This window comes from Corvus moneduloides, chromosome 2 (assembly GCF_009650955.1).
Source record: "Corvus moneduloides isolate bCorMon1 chromosome 2, bCorMon1.pri, whole genome shotgun sequence".
Lineage (NCBI taxonomy): Eukaryota > Metazoa > Chordata > Aves > Passeriformes > Corvidae > Corvus > Corvus moneduloides.
In genome coordinates, this window is record NC_045477.1 from 90,662,068 (window position 1) to 90,689,422 (window position 27,355).

The following is a 27,355-nucleotide window of genomic DNA, read 5'->3' on the forward strand; positions in this document are numbered from 1 at the left end:
TTGCCCAAATGGTTCCCTGGGGATGCTTCCCTTACTAGCTTTTCCATGAAAGTAGGCTGATGGCTGGCTACACAATCCCCAGCCAGGAAGTCCCCTTGGCTGCTTTTCATCTAGTCCCTTTCTTCTGATACATCCAGCTTTGGTGGGCTACAAGGAGACAGGCCTCCTCTGGAAGAGCTATTGAGTTTACTTGATACACTCCTGCAATCGTGTTGTGTCAAAGTACAATGAGAAGCAAAGGAATATTGGCAAGAGAACATCACGTATAAGCTATGATTAAGACATTAACAGAACCATTATTTATTCCTCAATTTTCTATCACAGCAACCTAGATCAAAGGTTTTGTCTTTTATTCCCTGTGGAAAACCTTATCTGGATTGAGTCATACTATTCCGTTTTTCTGCGGAACTCTCTCCTACGTGGGTTTTTCAAGAACTTGCAAATGTACTTTCTTCAGCTCAGCCCTTTATGACCATCTCCTCCCCACTTGCCACCTAAATCATTTACACACAAGTAAGTCTGGATTTTATTGCTGACTGTTTCTTTTGGAGCCACAAGAAACCCATTTGTCTTTGAAAAGCTTAATTTCATTTCAAAGAAATTTTAAAAATGTCAGTTTAGAGTTGCTCTGGTTTTAATTTTTTTTTCTTTGGTTTCAATATATTGCCATTTTTACATCTTACTTGAACAATCCAGGATTATGTACTATGAAATATGAAATGATATACCAAGAGTGTTGTTGTCACAAGGAAGAGTTTGCTTCCACTGCAGTGACTAGCAATTCACTCTGTGTCTGTGTACAACTGCTGCATTGCCATTGTGGGAACTGACTACTGCAACTAAGCAAAAGTGCCCATGCAGGGTGGTGCATGCAGTTGCTTATGGTCTGAGCCAGCTGGATGTTAGCCAGACTGGTCTGGGTATCAGGTAGCTGCACTAACCAAGAGCTCAGAGCCGTTGGTAAGTCCTGCAGAGAGCACAGTTATGGTGAATGCACACACAGTGTCACATCGCCACGGTTTCAGTTTTCATATCAGAGCTGGCCTGCAGCCTGGTAGCTCAAAGTATAAGAGCAGGCAAGCAGGTCTCCACACCCATCCATACAGATACAATCCCTGAGGTATGTATAAGGTCTTTCAATATTCCAGAGAGAACATCAGTTCCAAAATGCTGTTTTCTCTGGGTTCTCAGTTCTCTCTGTTAGATTAAATTCCACCTCCACCCTGATGCGTGCCTAGACGTCTATGCCTCAGTTTGGACAGGCAAAGCTGACAGCTCTTGTGTTGCTCGATGGGAAAGTAGCACCTGGAAGAAGAGCAGCAGGTTCTTATTAAAAACAAATTTCTTCCAAAAAAATGAACTAGTTATGCAGGAGACTCAACCCAGGCTTCCTTGGCCCTCCAACCAACCACAGCTCCTCATCCAAGGCAGCACTTCATCTTTCGAATCTTTTTGTACTCTGCTGTGTAAAGACTGGGATGTCTCATACTCAGCCATATTTCAGCTTATGCAGACTGGGATTTGATAGACACTAGATAGAATTTTGCAGGAGAGTAAAACATGCTAGCCCAGTTAGGATGAGCTGGCACTTGGAACTGCAGCAAATTCCTGCAGTACTGGCTATAGCCCATTTGCTCAGCCCCATGCTGTTACTGAAGTGTCTTGCAGGAACTGTGTTAGTCCTGTCCTGCTCAGTTGGTGCCTCTTCTCTCTTTTTCTGCCCCTTTTTTTCCTGCCCTGCCTGGTGTCTCCTCTGAAGGGTGCAATGGAGGACACAACACTCATGAGCTCTACACCCCATCTCCTCAGACCTCACTCTTTTCCTTGGAGCCTTATAGCACAAAAAGGCTATACACAGCACACTTTAAAAGGTGAAGAGATCACAAACAAACACGGAAGCTGAGGGAATAGAGCCTTGAATGTTCATACTGGGGCTGTACTGGGGCTAACCCTCACCCATAAATATCTCTGTAGTGCTTCTTGGAAGCCTTTATTTCCCAGTGTGAGAGATGAGATAATAAGCACTTGGAGACATGTTAAAGTGATGTCAATCAGTTCACATCAACAAAATTTCAGGGAAGATCTTTCCAAACCTACAAGACCATACCGTGAGAGTCTACCCTAGCCTTTGGTCTCTCTCTTTTTTTTTTTTTAAATTATAACATGCAGAAGTGAAAGAGAGGCTTACCCACAGCAGCAGAGAGGAAGTCAAACAAGAGTGAAGAGCCATAATTTATACAATCCAACCCAGAAACAGAAATGAAAGAGACAACAGCAGAGCAAAAGGGAAGTGCATATCTCAGAGCCTGTACACAGAATGCCAGTACTAATGATAGCCTAGGCTACCTGAAAAGACAGGAAAGTCCACACATCCCCTTATTTATACTTCCTATCATAGAGCATATGACTCAGTTAAGATGGAGAAAATATTTAGTGTTGTCTAGAGGGCAGTGAGAATGAGGTAATCATCAAACTCAAGCTCCTCCAGAAGTGAGACTTTAAAAACACAGAGCAGAAGATGCACCACATGCACAGAAAGCAGTAAAAATCAGATTGAACCATTTTCAATTTTTAAGGCATTTAATCAAATTAGAATTTCATCCTGTCTCATCCTGCAAGGTAATCTTCATGTGCAGGTGTCTCTGACTTCAGTCTCCTTTGAGGATGAGGGGCCCAGGCAGCAACCGGAATCCACAGCATTTGATGTGTGCCCTCTTTGCACGCTTCATCTATTGTTTTGTTCAACCTGTAAATTGAAATCAACAGTACCTCATAAAAAACGCCCTCCTATGATACAGGTTCCATGAGCATTGGCAGGTAATCTGGGACTGATAAACACTGGCCAGGAATCTCAGATGGAGGTGTCTGTGGCCGAGCTTCTGAATCTGCATGGAGGCAACTGGATAAATGATCAAGTGTGTCGGTGATTTCAAACTTTCCATGAAAATGAGTTGCACTTCAGTCTGAGTATTATCTAGCATCTTTTCACCCAAGCACAGAAACCCTTTGGCACTGGCACATCATTGCAATGCTGTTGGATGTGCTTATCAGAAAAGATAGCAAACAGCTGAGTGTATCGCTATTTTGGCAGAATCCAATTTAATTGAAAAAACAGGTTTCCAGTGAAGTTTCAACACTCAGAAAAGCTTTAGGAACTTAAGGATGCAGTCCTGTGTATCTTTGGGCTGAACAAGATATTTGGTTCATGCACATTCTGTTCAGGCCCATTTCTTTTCTATTTCTTTCTCCTTTCTCTGTTTTTCTACTGCATCAGTAGATTACTTCTACAGTCATGGATGTTTGAGCATGAGATGCCGGCTCTTGTGGCAGAAAATTCAATACACAGGATTTACCATAAAATTAGCAGCTATCTAGCATGATTCTGTGGGTACCATACTATGATACCATGTCAGCAGTCTTGGATTTCTACCAGACTATGATAGAGAGGAGGACTGCATTAGAAAGTTCCAGCTCTGGTGAATCAGTGTGGAGTATGGGTGGAGTAAATATCACAGACCTTGCAGTCACACCAAAATACCTATCCATTACACCTGAAATTGTGGCTGCCAAACATTGGGGGAGGCAATAATACTGTGCTGACAGCAAATGGGACTGTATTGCTGCACCCCTGGGGAATGAATCTGGAAAGTCTGGAGCATACTAGCAAGGCATCTAACAAACACACAGTCAAACAAGAGTAGTTCCCTTCACTGACAGTACTCTTACAAACAAAGCTAACCCAGTTTTGAAGTCTTCTGCTACTCCAGATTTTCAGGTGGAATAGAGCCCTTTGTGTTCTATCTCCCATATTCACTATGACCCAGTGCACAGCACTGCATGGGATAGGGCATGAGGACACTGCAAATGCATTAGGTCAAGTAACAGTCACTGTACTACAGCCACACAACACCCCTTTCTAGCCAGCCTCCTCCATGCCCCCACCTTTTTATATATCAAACCTATATGCCAGACATAATTAATTAGGTCATCCCATATCTGCTTGGCCCACTGTGCCTCATGCCAGGATCACAACAGGAGAGAGGGACAATGACATGGCATTTGAAAGACACTGATGTAACAGTATGGAAACATGAACTGGTGGTCAAATAAATGCTTGTTTCATTTCCAGGTGTGTATCCACAGCAACAGTTCACATCCCAGTTCACCACGGTGATACTACAGCTAGCACTATTACCAGCAAAATATTGCATCATTTCTTTTATTAGAGAGATGTGGCAAACCAAAATCACACAGACTGTAATGGCTTTTATCAAGGCAAAGCTGAAAGTGGGCTCTCATTGGGCAAGTGTGTATTAGATTATGAGCCCTATCAGAAGGCTATCATCCCCTTCTCCAAGAAATTAACTTCTGGATCACTACATTTAACTCCTAAAATGTAAAATTTTTAAAAGAAACTAGGGAATTTTTTTCTCATGGGATTAACAAAAATCATATGACATACCTTGGATTTTAATTTAGGTGCATGATCATATGAGTGATTAAGCAAACAGAAAATTGAAGCAGAACAAATAATAACCTCCCCCCATTTACCCCTGTTTATGTAGAAAATAAAATCATTGAGTAAAAAGAAGGGTTCACTGAAAATAATTCTTGTAGACAATCCTGAATATTAAAATCCCAATATATCATATCTCCTCTGTTTTCTTCATGCACAAGTTTCACACCACCACCAACATTGGAAATAAAGCCCTCCAATGACTTGAAGCTAGCATGGAAAATGAAGCAGTGGAGGAGTCCTGAGCCACTAGTCCTTAATGCAGGGCTGCCTTCAGCACACAGGTCCAGTATTGGCAAGTAAAAGACACACCACAGATCCATGGGCTAGTAAACCCTGCTTTAGGGTGCTCAAAAACATAACCAAGTGATGCAGAGCACTGAAATGATGCAAAGTCGTTTTGGCAGCTCAAGCTTATTGAAACATTTCCAAAAGGACAATTTTTCCCTAGCTGACTCAGTAGCAGTATGTGCATTGTTTCTCTGTCATCCATCATAACATTGAGGCAAATGAAGCAATCTAAGGAACAGCAATAAGCATTATCTGGAAGAGTGGTTTTATAGAGAAAGGTTAAAAGAGCTTAATACATCCAGTTTTGTTAAAGCAGAGGTAGATGGAGGCATGTCTCCAGCCAGCAAATGCTTAAGTAATGCAAACCTTAAGGATGGAAAGGAAATACTTGGGCTTATACATATGGGAACAAGTAGGAATAAATGAAAAGAGGGCAGGGAAAGACTGAATATCAGAAAATCTTGTTGGCAGTGAAGAGTAGAGCCTTTGCAAACTTTTCAGAGGAATTTGTAAAGTAATTTAAAACATAATTTGAAACATACTAACAAACAAGCTACTAGGAGGAAGTCTGTACTAGCAGAAAAGTTGATTGGATTACACAACAGCCTCCTCTATCTCCATTTTTTCCTTTGCTTGGTTTATCTTCTACCAATTCACAAAGTACAAGATTGGCAAAAGCAAAAAGAAAGTAACTTGAGGCACATTCAGGACAGAAATCTCAATGCTGATTTAAGAGAGTTCATGTGCTCTCAGATCCTGAGACATGGACTCCACAAAAATTTCTCATTTGTTTTGAGTGTAACATCACTTGGATTTGATCCATGTCCCACAGAAGAGGTAACTCCCTGCAGGAGAGACAAGGTGGTTCAACCAATGGATTATTGCTTTTGGAGTCTGTCAGATAATCTCTAGCTAACTGAAGCAGTTGAAGATGTTACAGCTTCTAACTAACCAGACTGTCACTCTCCCCAAAATTTCTGGCTCCATATCAAGGTGGCAGAAAACACACATCTATATTTTAGCAGTTCTGGTTCCTTGCCCAGAAAAAAAAAAAAAGACTATGAACTATCAACAAAGGTATCTTACATGATAATTGAATGCCAGCACTTTGGTATGCTTAGGAGGAATATTTTAAACCACCACAGCTCAGTAAATGTAGCAGGCTTTAGGTACACACCTTTTCACTGAGGGTGGACCGACCACCATACTCTTCCGCTATTAAGTTTACTCTGTGCTAGCAGTCATGCTAGCAAAGCTGACAATGGCTGCAGGAATCAGAAAGTCTTTCTGATGTGTTCTACTGTAGAACAGGGCATTTCTTCATCTGATGAGTCAGCTGTTGAATTTTAGTGTCTAAATATTTATATAATTTCTGTTTATGGACACAAATACATTTCCATAAGAACTATATTCTATGTCTTGTCATGGTTTATTATAAGAAGCTTTTTTTTCCAGTATAGAAATTGTTTTTTAAAAACCGTTCAACACATTCAAGCAATACTGCAGTATCCAAATGTTAATATTTATACGCACTGCATGTATAAACAAAGCAACTTGAAGAGTCTCAAATATGTATGAAGTAATATAACCCAGATTAAAGCAGAAATAAATTAATGGAATGCTTTCTTGCTTTATCATTTACAGACATTGGACCATATTGTATTGGTTTTTTCTGCACAGAAAACAGTGGGAGTCCTGGACAAAGATGAAAGGGAGAATACGTACTGTGAGTTGTTTGTTTTCTACTCATAATATCTTTTTCAAAAGACATTCTGTATTTAGCACAAATAAAAACTGCCCATATTTTAATGCTGTAAGGTTAAAGATTCACAGATACCACAACAGTAGGACTCATAGTTCTTCTCTCATTTATATCATGACCTTTTTTTTTTTAATAGCACAGTTGGCATTTCCATTTTTACTCCAAGGCAGATTTTGCCATGCTTACATCTTAGTTTCATTAGAGTTCCCATTCATTTTAATGGGTAGGATGCTCTACAGCATGAATTACGAGAAAGTCTGGCTGCTTGGTTGTGCAATACTGAATTTGAAATACGAGAAATAGAAAATAGCTGACTTCTTTTTCCAGAAGAGTAATGAGCGTACAGCAGAAGCCCAGTTAGAAGGTAAAATCAAGATCATACAGGGTCCACTGTAACAAGAAAGCACCACCAACTGCTGTTTGTCTTTCTGAGTGCTTAGGTTTGATCATGCTCTTTGATGTACATACCTAACCCCCACAGAAGTCAATATGTGGGCTTCTGTGCACAGCAGTGATCAAGCTTTATATTTACTGTGGTTTGGGTGGTTCTGGAAACTATGAACAGAGACTCAAGCTCATAAATCATTGATTTGTATATACGCATTTTCAGTGCGGTAGTCAAAAGATTATGCAACTTTGAAAAATTAGTAATTACACAGAAGCCTTTGGTTCCTCCTCACATCTTCTGGAAATAGCCACTATTGCTGAGAAAGGTTTCGACCCAGTACTCCTAACTTTCCATTTCTCCCTTGAAAATAAACCTCGTTGATGCTGTGGCCATAGTTCAACAAAACAACCATATCCAGACTTTCAAGGTGTCTTTGGGGAGTTCTAACAATAAAGAACGACTGTGTAAGAGCCATAACAAACGTTACTGTTTTTAGTTATGCTGTTAGTCAGTCCCTTAGAGGCTCTGGATCTATTACACCACCAAGATCTGTTATGTTGTTGTGACAGATGAAACTCAATGATCTGTTCAACCGCTTCAAACCCAGCGTGACGTGTTAATCAGGTGGTGAAATGAGCAGTTAAGAATGGCACGTGGGTGCATACAGCTTTTTTATTCTAAAAAGCTAAGGCAGTTCTTCAGTGAACAGACTTTACTACAGACTTCTCCTTCCCACGCTTTATCCAAGATGACTTTGGGACTATTAGTCTTGGACAGACAATAACCAGTTCCCATCCCTTACTGGGAGCGTCGCCACATGGCACACCTGGTGTAACAGCTTCCGTCAGCACTGGTTCCACGGACCCATTTCCCAGTGTAACCTCCGCTTGACAGACACCAACCTCATATATATAAGGTGCCTTCTCCCCCACTGCAAATTCACTTCATGTGTTCCCAAAGGCCTCATGGCCACGCATGTCACCTGAACAGTGACAGGTACACGTCTTCCCTCAACAGTGGCAGACGCGTGGTGTCACGCCCTGGCTCCAGCACAGGGCTCCACCGCGCCTCAGGCATGCAAAACCTCCCTGTCCTCCGGTTCTACTGCGGCTGAGGGTGCTGTGCCGAGAGGACCGGACCGGCCCGGCCCGGCCCGGCCCAGCCCAGCAGCTGGGGTGGCGGGGATTCCCTCAGGGTGACGGCTATCGACACCCCTGCTGCACAACACTCCAGGCCTCTAGCAGGGAAGATAAGACACGGGAAAAGAACAGGAACACCGGAGAGAAACGTCCCCGTCTCCCCAGCAAGGCCGCGGGGCGCCGCGCACAGAGGGAACTGCCCACCCGCCGCCATCTTGGACGCGGCTGGGAGAAGCCCCGGCAGCCTCCGCAGGGAAACCACAGCGTCCCTCGGCCCTCCCAGAGACGGGGAGAAAAGAGCGCTACCGAGGCGGAGTGACCCCACCTCGAGTAGCCGGCACTTACAGAAGATCTAAAATCACATTTTGGAAAGCGGAAAAAAACCAGAAAAAAAAAAAAAATTAAACCAAAGCGACCTAGTCGGCAGCCTTACGCCCAGAGCAGCCGGGCGAGCGGAAGAACAGCCCGCCCAAGAACAGCTCGCCCGCACGTAAAATGGCACCTCCCCGCGCGGCCGGGGCGGGGCCTCGCCAGGGGGCGTGGCGGCCCGTGACACGCGCGTCAGGAGCCGCAGCGCGCGCTCGCGGGGGTGTCCGCCCCGCCCCTCCCCGAGCTCCTCCGCGCGCGCGCCGGGGCCCGGCCGGAGACAGACGCGGACGCTCCGTGGACCCGCGGCGGCGGCGGCGGCGGCAGCGCGATGACGGCGGCGCCCGGCTGCCCCCGCTGCTCCCCCCGCTGCCCCCGCTGCTCCCCCGGCAGCTGCCCCTTCCCCCGCGCCGGCGGCTGGGCGGCCGCCTGGCGGGGCGCGGCGCTGCGCTTCGCGCTGGCGCTGCTCCTCCACACGGCCCGGGCCGAGAAGGAAGGTGAGACCCAGATTTCCCTTCCCTTTCTTGTCCTCCTTCCCCCGCTCTTCCTCTTCTTCCTCCGATGGCGGTGGGGCCGTTGGCGGCCGCGGCCCGCGCCCGCTCCCCGGCGACGACGGCGAGGTGGGGGGGCGGCTGGGGAGGCCGGGGTCGCCGCCCCTTGTCCCGCATCCCGCCGGCTCCCGCATCCCGCCGGCTCCCGCATCCCGCCGGCGCCCGCTGCCCTGGGTGTGCGGGGAGTCGCGGCGCTGCCTCCCCCGCTCCGCCAGCGCGGCTGCCGAGGTGCGGGTGTGTGTCTGTGTCCGTGTGTGTATGTGTGTGTCGCTGACGTTTCGCGGGGGTTTCTCCTCCCTGGCAGCGGCGGGGATGGGGATGGAGCTGGAGCTGCCCTTTAAATACGGGAAAGGGAAATAAATAAATAAATAAAATACGAGGTTTTCTCGCGTTGAGCTGGTTTCCCTGCGGCAGGCTTCCAGCAGGAGACGAAGCCAAGCCAAACAGACGGGCGAAGCTGCGTGAGAAAGGGCAGAAATGCACGCTTTTGCATGGCTTGGATTTTGATCCCTCACCAAGTGGCAGTGGGACACCCCTTCTCCTCCCCGAACTTTTGACAGGTGTCCGGAGCCTTTGCGGGGTCGATGGCGTCTTCTCCAAACTTTATAAAGTCCCTGTCTGACTTTCCCTAACTTGTAGTGTCTGTGATTTTGGCATGAAGTCCTTTCATTGTGGTTTAGCAAGGAAAAAAAAGCCCCGAGCGAAACACCTAAGCATAATGTGTAGCATTGCTGAGAACAGCTTTCAAGCATTTCCAAGGTGCAGACTCGTAGTCTGCTTGAAAGCATGGCTGTGTGGCAGCATTAAAAAGCAGCAGGTAAATATAATGTATTACAGAAGTAGGTGAAACAGATTTACTTTAGATGGACAGGAGAATTTGCTTTTCAGGCAAGTTGCTGCACTGGAGGAGGGAGGAGATCGAGGTCTGACAGGCAGAAAAAGAGTAAGAATAAAAAGGGTATGGAATAGGAGCTTAGCAGTGAGGAACTCATCATGTACCTGGACCAGACTTGAGGGAGGAAATACATCCTAATAATGCATGTATAAGAAAAAATGTAGATATATCTTAATAAAGAAGGTCTCAATTCCAGTCATTTCCTAGTAGCTTCTTTTTAAAAATATGATGATGTTGATATTAAGGGAATTAAAAACCCCAATCAGTTGTTGCACAGCCACTCTTGTTCAATTGACTTTGTCTACACAGAATGTAGAGAAGTGTTTAGAAAACAGTGTGAGTATGATCCCATATCCTTAGAGTGATAAGAATGTGTAAGTTTGTCAGTGTGGCCTGTACTGTCTTGAGGTACTAAAAGAGTTCAAATGCTCAAGAAATTCCTATTTTTAACTCTGATTGTGATTGCATTCCTTCACAGGTAATAAGTTATATGTGTTTTTAAGCTTTGTCAGTGATGTCATGTACTGGTATGATGGAATTGGTTCATGCTCTAAGAGTTGTGACGGCTGGGGCCATGGTCTGGTTTGGTTCATTTGTGAAGAAGATACTGTTTTTTTTTTTCTCTGTGGACTTCCTTGGCATTCCTAAATAAACAAAGGCAGTTTTAAATTCACAGAGTTTGAACCGATATGATTGAAGCCCTTCAAGAAAATGGAATAGTTTGTACTGATAATGTTTCCTTCTGTTTATACAGTCTATTACTTAAAACTTATCCCAGCAATGCATCTGTTATTTTCAAAAGATGAATTTGTTTCTCAAATAGAACATAGGTTTCTTTTAGTCTTTAGATATCTGACATGTGCTTTTCTTGCCAAATATTCTGTTGCTTAGTGTAGTCTGAGTGATACATTTAAGGTCACTAATAAGTATTTCTTTGATGTTTGTTGGGGTTTTTTCTTAATTATTCATCTTTTATGGACTCCTGAGCAGAATTCATTGGCAATCTGCATTTGTGGATCACGTGTTGGAAAGTGTTGTCTTGCAGTCTTCCTTTTGCTGAGTGCAATGACTGTTTAAACCCTGGATTAAAAAAAAAGCAACACAAAACATAAACCAAACAACAGTTTTAAAGCAAGACAAAGGTTAAAGGAACTTGTGCGATCTTGTCCCACTGATCTTAAGCTAATGTAAGTGCCAGTCTGCAAGAGGTAGTGACTTAGCACAGGAGAGGAAGGACCGCTTTGGACACTGGGCCTTTAGACCAAGGTGGGAGCTCAAAATGAAACAGTAGTTGAGAAGAAAGGAGGGGAGGGTGTTTAGGCTCTCTCCATAAGTGCCTTAGATTTTACCAGGTTGTGTCAAGTTAAACGTTGTAAGACGCTGTTTAAAAATAATAATCAGGAAGCAGGGAAGTAGCTAGGAATATCCTTTCCATCTCCCAAATGTGGGCATACATTTTTCATTACAGCTGCAGGAAGGAAGCTGTGGAGAGGGATTAGGGCTGAGGTTGTGCATTGTTGCTCCTGAGCACTGCTGAGTTGAAGGTGACTGTAGTAAGACAGTGCAGTATGTACTTCAGAGAAGTTGCTACAGAAAAAACCTGATAGAAGCAAGTGCCAGGTGAATAGTGTGAGACGAACAGATCAGAGTATGACAAAAGAAAGTGAAAAATGAATGTGGAGGACACTCTTTTCCTCTTACCTTGCATATACATGAGGAGAGACTTGGGGGAATGATGGGGCTGACAGAGAGAAGATAATGCCGGCTTCATGTGAAGAAGGACCAGCAAGCAGTTCTTTATGGATGGAGCTGTCACAAGTAGAAAGATGATTGATGCTGGAGTATTCTAGATAGACATGACTGTTTCGAGTACCCAATCTTAGTTAAGGAGCGTGAGGGGGGAAAATGTAACATAAACAACTTTGCCTAAAAGCAAGAAGCAAAACTTAAGTTGTTTGCGTGTTCTAGCTGTAAATCAAAGTCTCAAGGAACTGTGACATTGCTGTACACTCTCTATGTGCTAGAGAAATAGAACTTATGGAAATTACCTGGTATCTGAACAGACTGCAAAGCAAAGAAAACTGCATATGAACCAGCCAGAGAACCTTAAACACTGATTTCAGACTAAACACTGATATGTGACTTTTCTTTTTTTGTGCCTAGCTGGGTCCTCAGTGCCCATGTATTGCTGAGGAATGAGTATGACTGAGAAGGTTGTAAAATTTTATGGTTTGGTTTGGTTTTTTTTTTTTTGCTTAGGAAATCTGTGAACCATTGCAAAAGAATGACATAGCAGGAAAAAATTTCAGTCTCAAAGAGCCTCTTGCTATTTAGGAGGGGCAAAAAATAGCTTTAGAGTTTCTTTGGCAAATATGTATGATTTTCAGGATTTTTGTGAGGCTTATCCTTTCCTAGTGTAATTATCACATTCTGTATTGCCACATAGATTGAGGACAGCTATCAGTTTGTATTGGTGTGCTTTTTATTTAGTGTTTTGTTTGGGTTTTTGGGGTTTGTTTTGTTTTGGGTTATTTTGGGAGGGAAGGACACACGAGATACACAGAACAGCCTTCTGGGTTTTAGGTTGCTGGAAGCCATAGTAATGCCATAACCCCATGGTAAGTAAAGTGTTTTGAAGACAAGTGTCTAACATGAGGATGGTTTTTCACCTGAACTGTTTTGTGTTAGCTACCTTATTTGTATACAGTTATATTTATTTATATATGTATATTTTAAATCTTCAATTTATAGAACTCTTTTTTTTTTTTTTAATCCCCTTTTATTTGGCCAGCTGACTTTTATTTGGCCTTTTGAGACTACTTTGATAGTTCTCTTACCTACCCATCTGCTCACAAGACAGGTGCAGATAGAGCAAGGTTGATATTTAGGCTATGTTCAATCCCTGACAGTTTTTTTGAAGTTACATCTTAGTGCTGGATCTGGGAAAAATTTCTACTTAAACATCTACATTATGATACCAGATAGAGCAGTGAAAATAAGACTTTCTTTTTTTTCCTAATGCTTGATGTATTCTCTTCTAGCTTCCTAGAAACTAAGTTAGTTACTGAGTGTAAGCAGGATATTGTCATCAGAGCAGTGCACTGATATGTTGGAGTTCTGGTTCCATTTTTGTCATTCTTTCTAATCTCAGACAAGTAACATTTCCTTTTTGTTTTTTATTGGTATCTAAAATAGCAAACCAGGATACTTCACATGAATAGCAAAAGTAGATTAATGTTGGAAGATGATTGGGAGAAAGCTTATATGTTTAAAATAATGTTATAAAAAGTCTCTTCACATACACTGCTTGTGTGTCATATCCTGCTGTCAGAACTAATCTACAGCATGCCACCGTTTACTTTTATGTTGGTGTTTTGACCCTGACTTAAATCAAAATGTGATTCAGAAAGAATGACCTCAATCAAACTGAAAACACTCCAGCAGTTGAAGTAGCACATCAGAATCATGAAGACTGAGGAAAACACAGTGGATAAAAATTGACCATGCTGTCTCACTGTGGTTTTGAAACAAGTGTGGGACAGCTGATTAGGTTTGCACTGTGTCTTTGCTCTTCTGAATAAAAATACTGAGCATGTGCTTGGATTGAATAGTCTCTTACTTGCTTGTGGAGTCTTCCGACTAAAATAAAGGAAAAATTGTACTGCAGTGGACAGGAAATTGAGACCCCATATTCTCCATGACCTTCAGTGTAATCTCAGAGTGGGTACTATTCCCTCCCTACACCTTTTTCTCCCTCACTGGTGTGCAGTTACATTGCACATGTGAAGCAGACTGGGGTCCCCTCACCTGCAGAGGTCCATTGAAGCATGCTGTGCTCAGTTCAGGGCCTTGAATTGTCATCTCTTGAAGGAACTTGCTATGGATTTGTGTAGTGCCTAATATGATGAAATCCCAGACTTTGCAGAATTCGATAGGTTTTGCATTATTTAAAACTTTCATTTGTGATTTTTTTGTGAATGATTGCAATATGGGTTGCTCTGGGTCATTCAGACGTGTTTGTGCATGTTAACATTTTCTTCATCTGTTTGCAGTAAAGCCTGGACGTTTGCTATGTGTCACTTTATTTCAAAACCTACCCAGTTTTACGCTGCTTAAAGTGATACGTGTTATGGTTCCATGGTGTGATTTACTGAGTCTGTAAGTTCAAAGCATCTTTTCAAACAGTAAACTTGGTAAATGACCTGGGAGTCTGACAGTGAATGGTGGCTGCTGTGGTTCATGTGTAAGTAGCAGTAAAAGTTATGTGACTGAAGCACAGGCTAGAACCAGTTCGGTTTGTTCCTGTGTTTGTGGGTTCAGCAAGAATAGAAGTCTGTAATGATGTCTTTTATTTCTCTTGCTTGTACCTTCTGTCCAATGCAGCACCCCTGACTTTGTCAGTCTACAGCATGAACTTACCTGGGTATAACAGCAGCTCAAGAAAATGCCTTTTCTTTTTTCTCTAAAAGACAGCAGTTGAATTAAATTTCCACTCTTCATAGTAATAAATGGGGGTACTTAGAAGTGGACTGAGTAATACTTTGAGCAGCCTCCTCTAACTGGACATTCTCTGATCAGGTGACTGGGGTAGAGCCTCCAGGGTCACTTCCAGCCTGCATTATCCTGTTGTTCCAAAAGTTGAGCACAATTGGTACTTACAGTGAAAGCAACTGATTTGATGCATTCACACTGTGGGAGTCACCAAACTTGGTTTAAATTACAGTTATTTTAAAAATAATAATTCCTGTTTTTCAAAACATTTGTGTTAGTATTTCAGCATTTTTAATTATTTATACCAAGACAGAAAATGCAGAATTTCTTCTTGCATAGGGATAAACCAAAGGAACCAGTGACCAGTAGAGCTAAATACTTTCAGTTTATATTTCTAGTCATAAGTACAAGCAAAGAATAATCTTGTATCAGATCTGGGTTTGTTAGAGGCAGCTGTTAAAAATTTTAATCGGATGCAGGATTGTTGTGTATTTCTGTGTTGTCAACTGTCCTCATGGAATAATTAGTAATTTACTGACTGCAGCAAGGATATGATGCAGCATTTGCATTTAACATTTTTGAAATAGGGTTTTAACATTTTCTCATAAGCAGCCTTGATTGACTTTTGCTCTGGAATATTAAAGGGACTAAACCAGGATCATGTTCATCTCTCACTCTTTTTGAAAACCTTGGGTGTAATGGGGAAATAGCAAAGAGCTGAAGGATTGCCATGTAATTCCAGTCTCTGAAAAGGAGGAGAAAATTCAGGTGTCTCACTAGTTTGAGATTTTCCTTCTTCAATTACGAGACTGATCTTCTCACTAAGACTATCATAGATGCATTTTTAATACCTCTCTTCCTGCTGCCTGGAGTAGCTAGCAGCAGAGAACCATCTGAGAACAGGAGTTTTGCTGACTTTATCAAACTGGTTTTAGAGATACCTGAGTGAAATTTAGTGGAAGTGTACAGGAAATGAAACTACTTATGTAACAGCTCCTTCTGTCTATGTATACAATGAAGCTACAAAATGTTGTGTAATAGAACTGTTCAGCTGACTCTAATGCAACATGCTTAGTTTTTTGAACTTATTTTATCAATGGATCCATTAATTATTCTTCATAAAGTAGTTTGTCTTAGCAATGTCTTAAGGGTTTTCTGAGGGTTTTTTTCAGTTGAACACGTAGATCTATGTTGGACTGTATGGATCCTGTGTAGTAGGATGTGTGCAGACTTTTTAAAGTTACATAAACTTTAAAAAATCCCAGACAACCCTTGGTTATAGGGTTGGGTTTTTTAAAAATTGTTTAAGTGAGGAAGCACAGCAAATATGATGTTAAACAGATTAAATCGCCATTTGAGGGAGTGATGATAGGAGACAAAGTTGTAGACAGGCATGGTGCCAATTTAAGTAGTTTGAAACACCTATTTCCTACTAAGTGTTAACTAAACCTAATGTTATATGCTAAATGAGTTTAAAGACTGGCTATCTGAAGCTTGTAAATAAATATGAAATCATCTAGAAACATAGAAGAAGTCTTAATGAATCAGTGATTTACACCAAAATACTGTACAAACATTTACAGGTGGAATTTGTAGATAATGATAAAAACTATCCAGGCAACTAGATAAACTGCAGGGTGTATGGTTTTGTTTTATTCCCAGCAGTGGTTCATGCTCTACCTCAGAGGCTGGCTACAAGGAGCTCTTCCTGGCTCTATTCTAGGACCTGTCCTGCTTTATATCTTTGTCACTGATCTGGAGTTGGAATGCTCAAGGGCAAGTCTGCATTTTGGAGAGATCTAAGCAGGACAGAACAATGAGCTGACAGGACCTTCATGAAATCCAAAAAGGACAAATGGAAAGCCCTTTATATGGGACAGAATAACCACCTGCAGGGAATACAACCTGGAAATGCTATACATGAGTCAGCAATGTACCCTGGTAACATACAGGAGTGTAGCCACTGGAGTGAACAAAATGATTATTCCTGTTTACTCAGCACTTAATAGACCACACCTAAACCACTGTGTTCGGTTTTGCTCTCTGCCATCCCACTGGAAGTCTGCAAGGATGGTCAGTATGTGCATGACCTATGAATGGAGGCTGAGGGACCCATAGAGATATGTTTTGGAGGGATCTTGTGGCAGCATGCCAATGTCAAAGCAGTTTATGGAGGAAAATGGAGCCTGACTGCTCATGGTGATGCATGGCAGAAGCCTGAGAGACGGTGGCCATAAAGTGAAACAAGGAAAGTTTGTTTTGTGCCAGGAGATGCTGCTCTGTGATGATCTGAGTAAGAGAGGCACTTGGACACTATAAAATAGCATTGAAAATTCTATTTATTAAAACTAACCATATAAAGAGAGAATAGTATAGATAATCTTGGATCTGTTTTGATGCTGGGAACCCTGAATTGTGCAGCACCAAACAGACCTTTGAAGAGTCCGTGTGCAACACTGTGCAGACCCCATCCTTAGAAAGGTTACCCCATGTTGTTTTTATTGCTGAATTTCCTTGCAAGAAGAGTACTCTATTCATAGTTTTTGCTGTCAGGTAGAAAGGATGCTCACATGGGAACTTCCACCTGCACTTCCAGATAAAGCAAGGCCACCCAGGTGGCATAATAGCTGGTGGAGCTAGCTGCAGCTTCTCTGTTTCAGAGGGCTGTCCGGGCTCCCCCTGCAGCCACGGAGTACGTGCAGCATGGGCCTGACGGCCAGCCCAGACATGCAGCCCAGCACAGGCGTGGGTCTGCTCAGCTTGGCTCTTGTCTGGATCACTGACTCCTCCATCTGTCACAGTCTTCCGGTCAGGATGGCTATGATCTTCTGGCTTGACATAATGAGTCTGTATTTCACCATGAGGATGGTCAGACGTATAAACAGGTTCTCTAGAGAGGTTGTGGAATCTCTGACCTTGGAGGTTTTCAAGGCCCAGCTAAATGACAGCCTAAGCAACATCATCCAAATTCAGCATTTGCTGTACTTCTGCAGAAGGTTGAGCTGGATGGCATATTAAGGTCCATTCCATCCTCAGTTTTCCTGTCTCTATATTTTGTGTCTCCCCTGTGATCTTAAAACTTAGTTGGAGCTTGCAATAGTTTTGTTGCAGTTGATGGGAGTATCTGCAAGACAGGAGAAGTCTGACTTTCCATGTAACTCTGTGGTGAAGTCAGTGCTATGGTAATAGTAGTTTTGATATAATTTAGGTAGAAGTGGAGTTGTAATTGTACCAGGAAGCTTCATGGGTTGCTGCATCCCTGAAAAAAGTGTGATCATAGAAACAAGACCCTGTCAACCATTCCTTGTTTCTGTAATTGTGGATCACATAGGCTTTATTTGTCCCCTGGTTTTTGTTCATTCTCTTGAAAAATTTGTTTCAACAGGCATATTCGTATCCCGTCTTTCATGTGAAGCATAGTACAGCTACTAGTTTTCATCTTTGCCAGCTGCTGGCAATATAACAATACATTGAATATTGTGGTTTACATGTTGATATACAAGATGTATTAAAGTAATACTTAATGATCTATGCATCTGATATGTCTGAGGAAATACTGAGAGATTTGGATATTTAATGTTGCGAAGTTTTTGACTATTCCTTTCTTGCAGTGGAGGACATGGAGTACTTGGTCCTCACTAGAAACCATTTCTGTCTTGTGTGCTTGCTTTGGTATTCTGAACCTGTGCGTAGCTTCAATCTGTGGAGCCAGCAACAGGCAGTTTAGAGGTACCAGAAATTACCATTATCTAGTGTGTACTAAGAAGCACTGAGGCTACTCTTGCCCTCTAAGTTGTGTCTCTTAAGTATAAAAAGGTAAGGAAGGTATGTATGTGTGTAACTTTTGTCTTATGATATAATTACTTTTGTATTACCATATACCTTGTCATCTGCCTTTTGTGTAGCTTAACTAGGTCGTGAAGTGCCCAAATAGTTTGGATGACCTGCATCTTCCGAAAGAATCAAAAGATTAATAAATTCCTTGTTTTGGGAGAAACGTGATTACATTTGATACTGAAGGAGAGATGGTTGTTATTGACAGAGACTGAATCTTCACAGTTGAAGTCACTCTGCCACTCAGTACTACTGAATATCATTATCTGATGGAGAAAAGACTGACATGAACTTCCAGTTCATCAGGGAAAATTTGATCAGAGTTTCAGTACTTGATGAGTGCTGTGAATTCTTCCTTGGATTAAATGAAATTTCTCTAGGGAAAAAGACTAGACTAAGGATCTCAGAGACTGAATAAAACATTTATTTATTTAGCATTATTTAATTAATTGTGCTTTAAAGATACCGGTTTTGTGAAAAAAAACCGCTCTAATGTTGAATTTAGCAAAGGTGTGCCTATTTAGGTTGAGACTGGGTACTAGGCATATCAAAGTAGAAATGAGAGGTATTTTTGAGTGAAGATTTGTCTTAGGGGGCAACTTAGTGATGAGGGGTTGTTGGAATCTTCAAAGTAGAATTAGATGTCTTTCCATAACATATTCTGTCACTAAGCCGAAGGGTTTGGAATTATTGGGTGAAATCATTATCTGTGTTGCACTGGGTGTCAGCTTAGATCATCACAGCTGTTTATAAAAGACTGACTAGAAGAGATTGTTTATTTATTTCTAAGGAGTAACTGCTTCCAAGGTATTTTAGGTGGCTAAATTGCATTTCTGCAAGCATTTCATTTTCCTGTTGCCTACTTGCACCTTTAATTTCTTATTAATGATTTTGGAGTGTTCCCCCCAAACTGAAATTCGCCCATTTAGTTTCATTCCTTTTGCTGTGTATTTTATCTTCTTTCAAAACTTTCAGCCATTCTTCTCCACCCATTTCTTCTCTGGTTTTATCAGACCTTGCAGCCTGCTTTTTCCTGCTGGTCTGTGCTTCCACATGACAAGTCAACAGACTGCTATGCTCAGCAATCAATAGGTAGTGTTACTGCCACATCATTAACACTACAGCTCTAACATCAGGCCTTTTCTACCTTTTCCTGGCCTTTGATTGTTGTATTTGTAAGCTTGATATGGTAGCTGAACAACCATTATCTCGCCACTCTTTTTTACTTGTCCTCAGGCTTAATAGCTGTTTCCAGTGGACGCTTGAGTGTTGCCAGGTGAGCATAGGAGGGGTGGAGATAGTGTGCTTCTCTGTCCCAACTATACTTCTCTCCAGTAACTTGGTATTAACCAAGTCGCAAGTGTTGCACAACAAAATCTAAACAGTTGTGTTGTCCACGTACCCTTGTTCTAAAAATTCATGCAGTTCCACCCTGATAACTGATCAAGAAAAAAAGGGGAGGGAGGCAAAATCAGGGCAGGGGGGAGAGCAGAACTCTCACTTAGTAGGCTGCTGTTTCTGTGCTGTAAGATGAGTGTACATCCTCTGTAGTAGGTAGCAAGGTGGGAGTAAGGACAGAAAACTGAGCAGTGTCCACCAAGCATAAGCTGTATCTCTTACCTGATTGCATTCACATTGCCAGCAAGACATTTAGATGTCAGGAGGTATCTGCCTGGCTCTGTCACTTTCCTGTTCTGTGGAGTGTTTTTTGGAAACTCTGAAAATTGCATCTTCCTTCCTCTTTTCTATGGTGTGTGGAACAATGCTTGATCTCTGTGTTTATTAAGGTAATTAATCATCCTGGATGTATCTTTTAGGTAGGTCTTTCCACTGTGTCGATACAACCCATTTTTTTGAGTAAGTGGTGGTCTGTTCAGTGGCTCATTTCATACGAGTGTAAGTTTGTAAGACCAATGTTAATGGTAATAGCTAAAATTATTGTCATTTAATGCATTGTTCTCCTGAGGCTGCAGAAGCCATGAACAGACTGCCATTTCTGGCAAGCTCCATATTGAATGTTTCTATATGCTAAAAAGATTAGAATTCCATTAAGTGCGTGTTATCTTTTCGCACATCAGTTTTCAGTGCTACGTGAGTAGTAAAACTGCCACAATGAAAAGTTTCTGATCTAAAACTTGGGAAATTGAGATAAATCCTTTAGAGTAGTTTGGAAGGACTGTTATTTTTTCCCTCCCATTGCAGGACAACTTATCTTGTTTTTGAGGGTAGTTCCAATTAATTTTATGTCTGTACAAGCTCAATAAAAATGTGTATAGGCATATAACTTAATTTAACATACTGAAATTTTAAAATTGCCATCATTAGAAAGAATAGAAAGCCACATTTTGTATGGCCCAAAGCTGGAAAAAAAGGATGCTATTTGCAGACGTTTGTTTTCTCTTTAGCTTCCTTTTAAATTTTTTGTTCTCTTTAAATGATTTCTGAGAAGTTTCCATGAGTGTCAGGATTATTGTTCTCTTTGGCTTAAAAATAATGTGCACTGAAGTTTTTCTCCTGCTGAGAGAATTATTTCTCCTTTTTATTTTTTTATTTTTAAAATTTATTTTAAAGTAAGTTTTCTCATTCATACCCCCCTATGAATGGAATTGAGTATTATTTTCTGAGAAGCATTTTGGAGCCAGGAAGTAAATATCTTTGGAGGAACAAATGAAATCTTTGAAAACTTTAAAGCACCAGCTTAAAGCATCTGGCAGCTTTCAAAGTAGTATTTTGGTGCTTTTTTCCAAGTGAAGTTTTATGGTCTTTATTGCTACCACGGGAAATCCACCATTTTGGCCAATAGCAGATAATTTTTTTAACTCATTACAAAAAAACTGGATGAAAATAAAAATTGCTTTAGTTGAAGTGGACGGAAATGCACATTTCTGTAAGGTGGAAATACAGACTGAATATAGAATAAGCTTCTGAGAATAAAGATACTTGAATAAAATGTGATTTTTTTATGTCAACCTGAAATCATCTAATGTAATTTTGTTCAGAAAATAACTAAATAAAAGCAGATTGTTAGGTATAGTACATGTTACTTTCAGTGATCTTTTCTGTTTCTATGTGTCGGGGTCCCTTCCCCCTGCCATGTGGCCCTGGGAGAGGGGCCCTGAGGGGGAGACACGGGGTTTCCCTGGCCCTGGTCAGCCTCGTTCCCCATTGGTTGGTTTGTGTTCCCCTGCACGGGCAAGGACCCTCGGGTCCCGTGATTGAGCAGTTCCTTGGCAGAGCCCCGGCCATGCGGCTGGAGAAATAAACATCTCTGAAACATCTAGCAAGAATCAGTCCATATATATTTCTTTTCCACGGGCCTCATTGTCTGATACATGTGTTGCAGTATCCCCGCTGTAACATCTATGTATGTTTGTGTAGTTTTCTTGCAAGGATATGTCTATCACAGAACACATGCAATCAGTGTTAACTGTAAATGAAACCTTTAAACAGTTGCACTGTCTTCTGAAGCGTGAAAGTTGTGAGCCAGATGTGTGAGCAGTGGCTTCAGGGTGGAGACCCTCTTTCTTCCTTTCTCAGTCTAAGCAGTAGCTTCATTGTCTGTCTGGAGCCTGTGTCCTCAATCAGAATCATGCTGTCACTTTCTGTTTCATGGCTAGCTTTAAAAACTCAGTTGGTGACTGAATTCCTAAAAATCTGCATCAGCCTTAACTAAGGGGAAAAGAGATGAGAGGATGAGCACAACGTGACAGCTCTTCTTACTAGGGAAGGGCCTTGCTGTGTAAAGAAGCTTGTCTTTTATCTGAAGGCAGAAATGACACAAAAGTAAGTTAGTGAAAGATTATATGCAGGCTTGGTTGGGTGTCAATGATACACTCAAACTGTGCTGTTGTGTGCAGTAAAGTACAAATCATTTGACTTTTTCTCCCCACTGTGAAATAGTAGTGTGCTCAGGTATTGCAGTGCAAGTGGTCTACTGTCTCTGTTCAGCTCGTATTAACTTGGGCATAGGTTGGTGCATATGAACTTACTCAAGTATGTGTTGTGTAAAGTCAGAAATTCTTTTTAATCAGTAGTACAAAATGAGGGTTTTAGTGAAGATTCTGTATTTTTGTTATTTAGCTTAATGTATTGCTTTTTCATTTCACATGATGATTAAAGTGCATTGTCTAGGAATGGTTGTATTTCAAATCTAATATATAAATAGAAAATACAAATTTGGCCAGTTGGCTTTTTGAGGGATGGTTGCTAGAGGTTTTAATAATGAAGAAAGAATGAATATGTTTCTATGCAAAAAGCCTTCCAAGTGTGACATTTGTACATGTGATCTTTACTGCATTGTGTGTATTTTCTTTGTTGTGATGACTCTTCCTGAATTGGAAATTTTATTAATTGGAAAAATTATTAATTTCCCCTTGTTATGGAGTACTGGAAAATAAACAAGCAAATTGCCTAGGTAAGTGCAAGAGGATTTAGCTGGAAAGCAAGCCTGCTGGCTGGTGATTCTCACTTGCCTGACATTCGCTGTCTCATAAAAGAATGACCTTTTACATTTCCAGTGAACAGTCACCTGTTGGGATGTAGGCAGAAATCCAGGCTGATAGCTAACACTGACTCTTCCGTCTTGGAGAACAGGCCTTTCTTTAGTCAGATTTATTGTGTTGAACACTGAACTGGGACATGTTTCTTGAGGCTCACCAGACTTCTGTAGTCCTGAAGCTGATTAAAATGGTTGCTCACATACAGTGTAATACTGTTTTCCCTTATCTGTATGGTATTTTATTTTTTACAATGTAATTTTCCGTCCATAATAATTTTATTTTTTTGTTCTGTATCCACCTGCCTGTATTACCCATGTTGCTCAGTTTTCCACTGTTCAGGATGATTGAAATTGTGTGACTGTGCATTAGCAGTTAATTCATAGTCAAAGCTTTAAAAATAACTTGTCCAGGTTTAGTGCTGCCGTTTAACCAGTAGTGATACAAATGTAGCAATTACAATTACATTGACAGAAGTGAGTGGCATTTAGCGCATTGTAATTGGCTCATGTGGTTATAGCTACCTTAAAGTGGGCTTAGTCATTAAGACAAAGAGTTGGAAACTGGACTTCAAAAAAAACCTTAGTGTAAATTAGAAATTATTTAAATAATTGATCTGTCCCTATTTTGGTAAGATATGACACTATTTTCAGAATTTGGAGAAAATTTGGAGACTAGATGATACAGGTTTGTATAAATCCAATTTAAAAGAAGTAAAACTGGTTTAGACAAGACTTAGGAAAGAAAACAGTTCTTGCAAACATGTAAGAGAATATATAAAGATCATTAACATAGAAATAAATTAATACACTGTTACTGAGTAGCTTTAAGTTATGTTTCAGAATAGTGTTTTTATAAATATACATGCCAGAATATACTTTCCTATTAAAATGAAGAAATTAGCAGTGGCTAAAGGAAAGATAAGTGTGCACAGCCACCTTAAAAATCAGATCTCAGTCAGAGTAGGCCTCATAACCTGTGAGCTGTGGAGATTTTTTTCATTGTTGTGCACCAGGAGCCTTGGCATATTCACTGCTCTCGCATTACATGCAAATTTATTCTGTTCTATGTGATTCAGTCACAGCTAAAGACTGATGTTGGCTAAAGTGATTTTGATATTAAGTTCCTGTTTGCTTAGATGTGTAGGATTTTAAAATTTTCTTCTTAGTTGATGGTTTATAGGTCTGTATTTTTCTTGTTTTAGCCCCAAATATGAAAGGCTTAGACAAGAGACAATCAAAATAGGGATGTGTTTGAGCAAGATTTGTCTACTAGCTATATAAATTTGTGAAAAGATGCTTCTTAAGCTTTGAGGAATTTAAGTGAATTTAGCTACTGTTGGTTTAATTTTTGTCATGTTAGGTGTTTACCATCAAGCACTGTGATGTTCTTGGAAAGGGCAGGGGAAAGCATTTAGGAATCTACTGGTAATAATGACTAGATAGTGCTTTTATTGTTCCAGAAAGCTGTGGTTTGGGGACTGGGGGCTGTGGTTGTGGTGGTGGGTTTTCTTTTGCCATTTTTAAAGAGTTTGGAAAGCTTGGAAAGTGCTCTCAGTAGAACAAGCTGTTCTGAAGCAAGTGGAAAGACTAGGTTCATGGTCTTTTTCTGATATCTTTTATGGGCTTTTCATAGTAAAACTAACTTAATCAAAGAAGTTGCATTTTAAAGGTTGTAGATTGAAACAAACAGAAAATGAAACTTAGAGTATTTTTAGTGTTTGCTTCTATATATTCTGTTAATAGTAACCTACTGTCTGAGAAGAGGAAACCAAGGATATACAAGCTAGAAGCTGAAAAAATTTGACCCTGAAATAATGTAATATCCTAGTAGCAAGAGTGACTGAAATTGTTACATAGTCTCATGAATCTGTTACATTTGCTTTTTGAAGAAGCTTGAAAGGATAGAGGTTTTCTGCTGAGAGGAATTCGTGTATACCTCTCAGAAGAAAGTATTCTGTTCAGCATAGGGGAAGAGGAAAGGAGACTATGATTTTTCTAGCCTTGAAATCTGCGGATATGAATATGTATCCTTTTCCTTCTTTGGTCCATGAACATTTAAAGTTTGACTAATAGCTATTATAATTAGCCTTCAGGGCTTCAATTGCCTGTAGGGTCAGGAAGAAATTATTTTCCTTATGTGTAATTTGGCTTCTTGGCTGCTGATTTGTGCAGTGGCAGATCACGCTGTGACAGCTGAAATGCTTCCTACCCCAAATATTATGTTGTACCTATCTTGTAGCAGTTGCCAGTCATATGGCAGGGGTGACTGAAATGGCTCGGGCAGCAGTTGTTAATTTGCTGCATTTTACTGTTCCAGAGTATTAAAGTATTTGTATTTGCTACAGTATTAGACTGGTAATGGACCATGATGGTATCAACTCAGGCTTTGGGAAGAAGTTTTTCCAGGGGAAATTGTTAGGGACTTAGCAGGAAACAGTCATCTTCCTCTGTAGCATGGGGAATGGTTCACCTTATAAAGCACGCCCAAGTGATCTCATACTTAATTACTTACAGTGACTTTGCGCATTGGTAACAACCTATTGTCTATTGGTGACATACATATTTTGTGTAAAAGGATAGAAAGAACTGTTTTGGGGCTTGCATTGCAAAGTTTGTAAACTTGCTTAGGTCAGGTAGCACAAGTGCAAAAATGAGCGACTGCTAATTCTGGAATGGGCAAAAACGTACCTGGAAGGGCACTGTCAGCATTTCACTTTGAAGAAGGCTTTGTCCTCTCTGTGGTCCATGTTGGACAGTTTGAGAGCTGGTCTTAGAGGGATTTGGGTGATTCTTTATGACTCGTCAGTGGAGGTTTTTTAAAATGTAATTAACTTTGCCTCATTTGAGTGAGGTGACTTGTTGCTCATCCTGAGTTAAGAGTCTGAGAAGCCAGTTGCAAAAACAAGCTTTCATCTCATGAAGGTATACATATTTACCTTCCATTTCCTTGCTTTGATGAAATAACCAATAAAGAGAAACGCAGGCTTGAAAGTTAGTCGAAACCAAAATAAAAGGTATAACCACAGCAACTTCATCACCGTCTCAGTTGAGATGTGCCTGCTGTGAAATGGCCAGCAGCCAGGCTTTGCAGTGCATCTGACTTAACCTGGCACTGTCATCTGCCCTCTGAAAATATTTCTTAAATGATATAATGATGAATGGCACTTCTATTTAACAGTGTCATCCACTCAAAATGTTCTGTAACATCTGTTGCTTTGTTCATAAGTTGTCACTAAGATGAAATAACTAAAGAGTGGCTGAAAAAGTGTTCGGGGTCTACAGGTCTGAATTCAAGATGCTTGGGTAGAAAGTTTGGGCTAATTTCTGGGGACTTCACTGTGTGTTGTCCTTGTGGAAGAATGGTTGCTGCTTTCTGCTCTTTGTACTGATGTTGTATCATATTTAAAACAAAGGGAAAAAAGCCTCAAAAAATATTAAGAATTTGTGATTAGGTGAAATAGCCTTTTATGCTTTCCTGGTTGTTGATAGATTATTTATATAAAAAGTTGTTTTCTAATGATTTTTTTTGTTTGTGCCTGATGTCACAATCAAATGCTGTGTATTCTTTGTTTCCAGACCAGAGATCTAGAAAGCGATACAATGCCAGAAAGTCCAATCTCAGAGGTGCAATTCATTTTGATTAATAGGAAGGTGTGCTTGTATCTGTAAGTTTTTAAAATTGTGATTGCTGAACTTTGAATAAATCAAATACATGAAAAAATATAATTTCATTCTGAATTTCTCCCCAAGTTAAAAATTGAGAATTTTCCCTCTGTGTCATTTAATCTGTAATTTGGGATTCTTGCACAGAGGATAGGCATGATACTTCTGTGAAATCACAATTAACTGTCATACTCTGCATTTTAACCTAACATGTCAAAGCTTCATTTTCTTACATCTTGCAATGCAGTACACTTACAGAACTTTTTGGTGATTTTAAAACCAAAATTAAACTGTGAACTGAATGTCTTGCATCATATGTATTGCCAGTTAAATTGAGAAGAATTCACTTGTTCTTTGTTCTAGCATTAAACTTTAAACTGGCAGACCTATTTCAGTAATTTAAGTTTTAAAAGCCCAAACTTTCATAAACTGTAGGACTTGATATTGTAAAAGCTTTTTACATGCTGTTTTGGTTTGGTGTTTTTTGGGGTGGGTTGGTTGGTTGGTTTTTCCTTTTTTTTTTGTTTGTTGTTTTTGTTTTTTGTATTTTCTTTTTCAGTGTTTTTTTTGGTTGTTTTTTGGTTTTGAGGGGTTTTTTTTGGGGTCTCTTGCCCTCTGTTCATTATAGCTCTTCCATATTAAATGATTGACCAAAGTCCTGATTCTTGGATCAGGGATGGATTTTGTTTGTTTTGGGTAACATTAAGGTAATAACAATAAACACACACAAAAAAATACTAAGTTATTGCTGACACAACTGACTAGGATTTCTCATGCCACTGTAAATATTGCAGGACATACATGTTGTTTATAATCTGAGCTCCTTTCTCCTCTGTGGTGATTCTTACACTCCACCTGAGCAGGGCTGCTTTCCCAGCCTGTGGCACATTAGAATTGTGTGGTATGGTAGCTTGAAAAGTAATTGCATAAAATTTTGTAGTTTGGGGATTTTATTTATTTG

The 27,355-nt window shown here is 40.7% G+C and overlaps 1 protein-coding gene and 1 long non-coding RNA gene across 3 annotated transcripts in view; one reads left to right on the forward strand and one right to left on the reverse strand.

Annotated features, from left to right (window-relative positions):
* Positions 1-2,553: 2,553 nt before the first annotated feature.
* On the reverse strand, positions 2,554-8,817 carry LOC116440045. The gene is made up of 2 exons (XR_004238382.1): positions 8,422-8,817; positions 2,554-2,746 (listed from the first exon to the last, which is right to left on the reverse strand). It is a non-coding gene; the product is annotated as an uncharacterized LOC116440045 (long non-coding RNA).
* A 36-nt stretch (positions 8,818-8,853) lies between these two features.
* Positions 8,854-27,355, forward strand: part of TMEM131 (transmembrane protein 131) — a 642,113-nt gene continuing 623,611 nt past the window's right edge. For both annotated transcript variants that reach the window (XM_032100312.1, XM_032100313.1), the window contains exon 1: positions 8,854-8,959. The gene's annotated coding sequence lies outside the window, so the exon portion shown is untranslated. The remainder of the gene's footprint in view (positions 8,960-27,355) is intronic.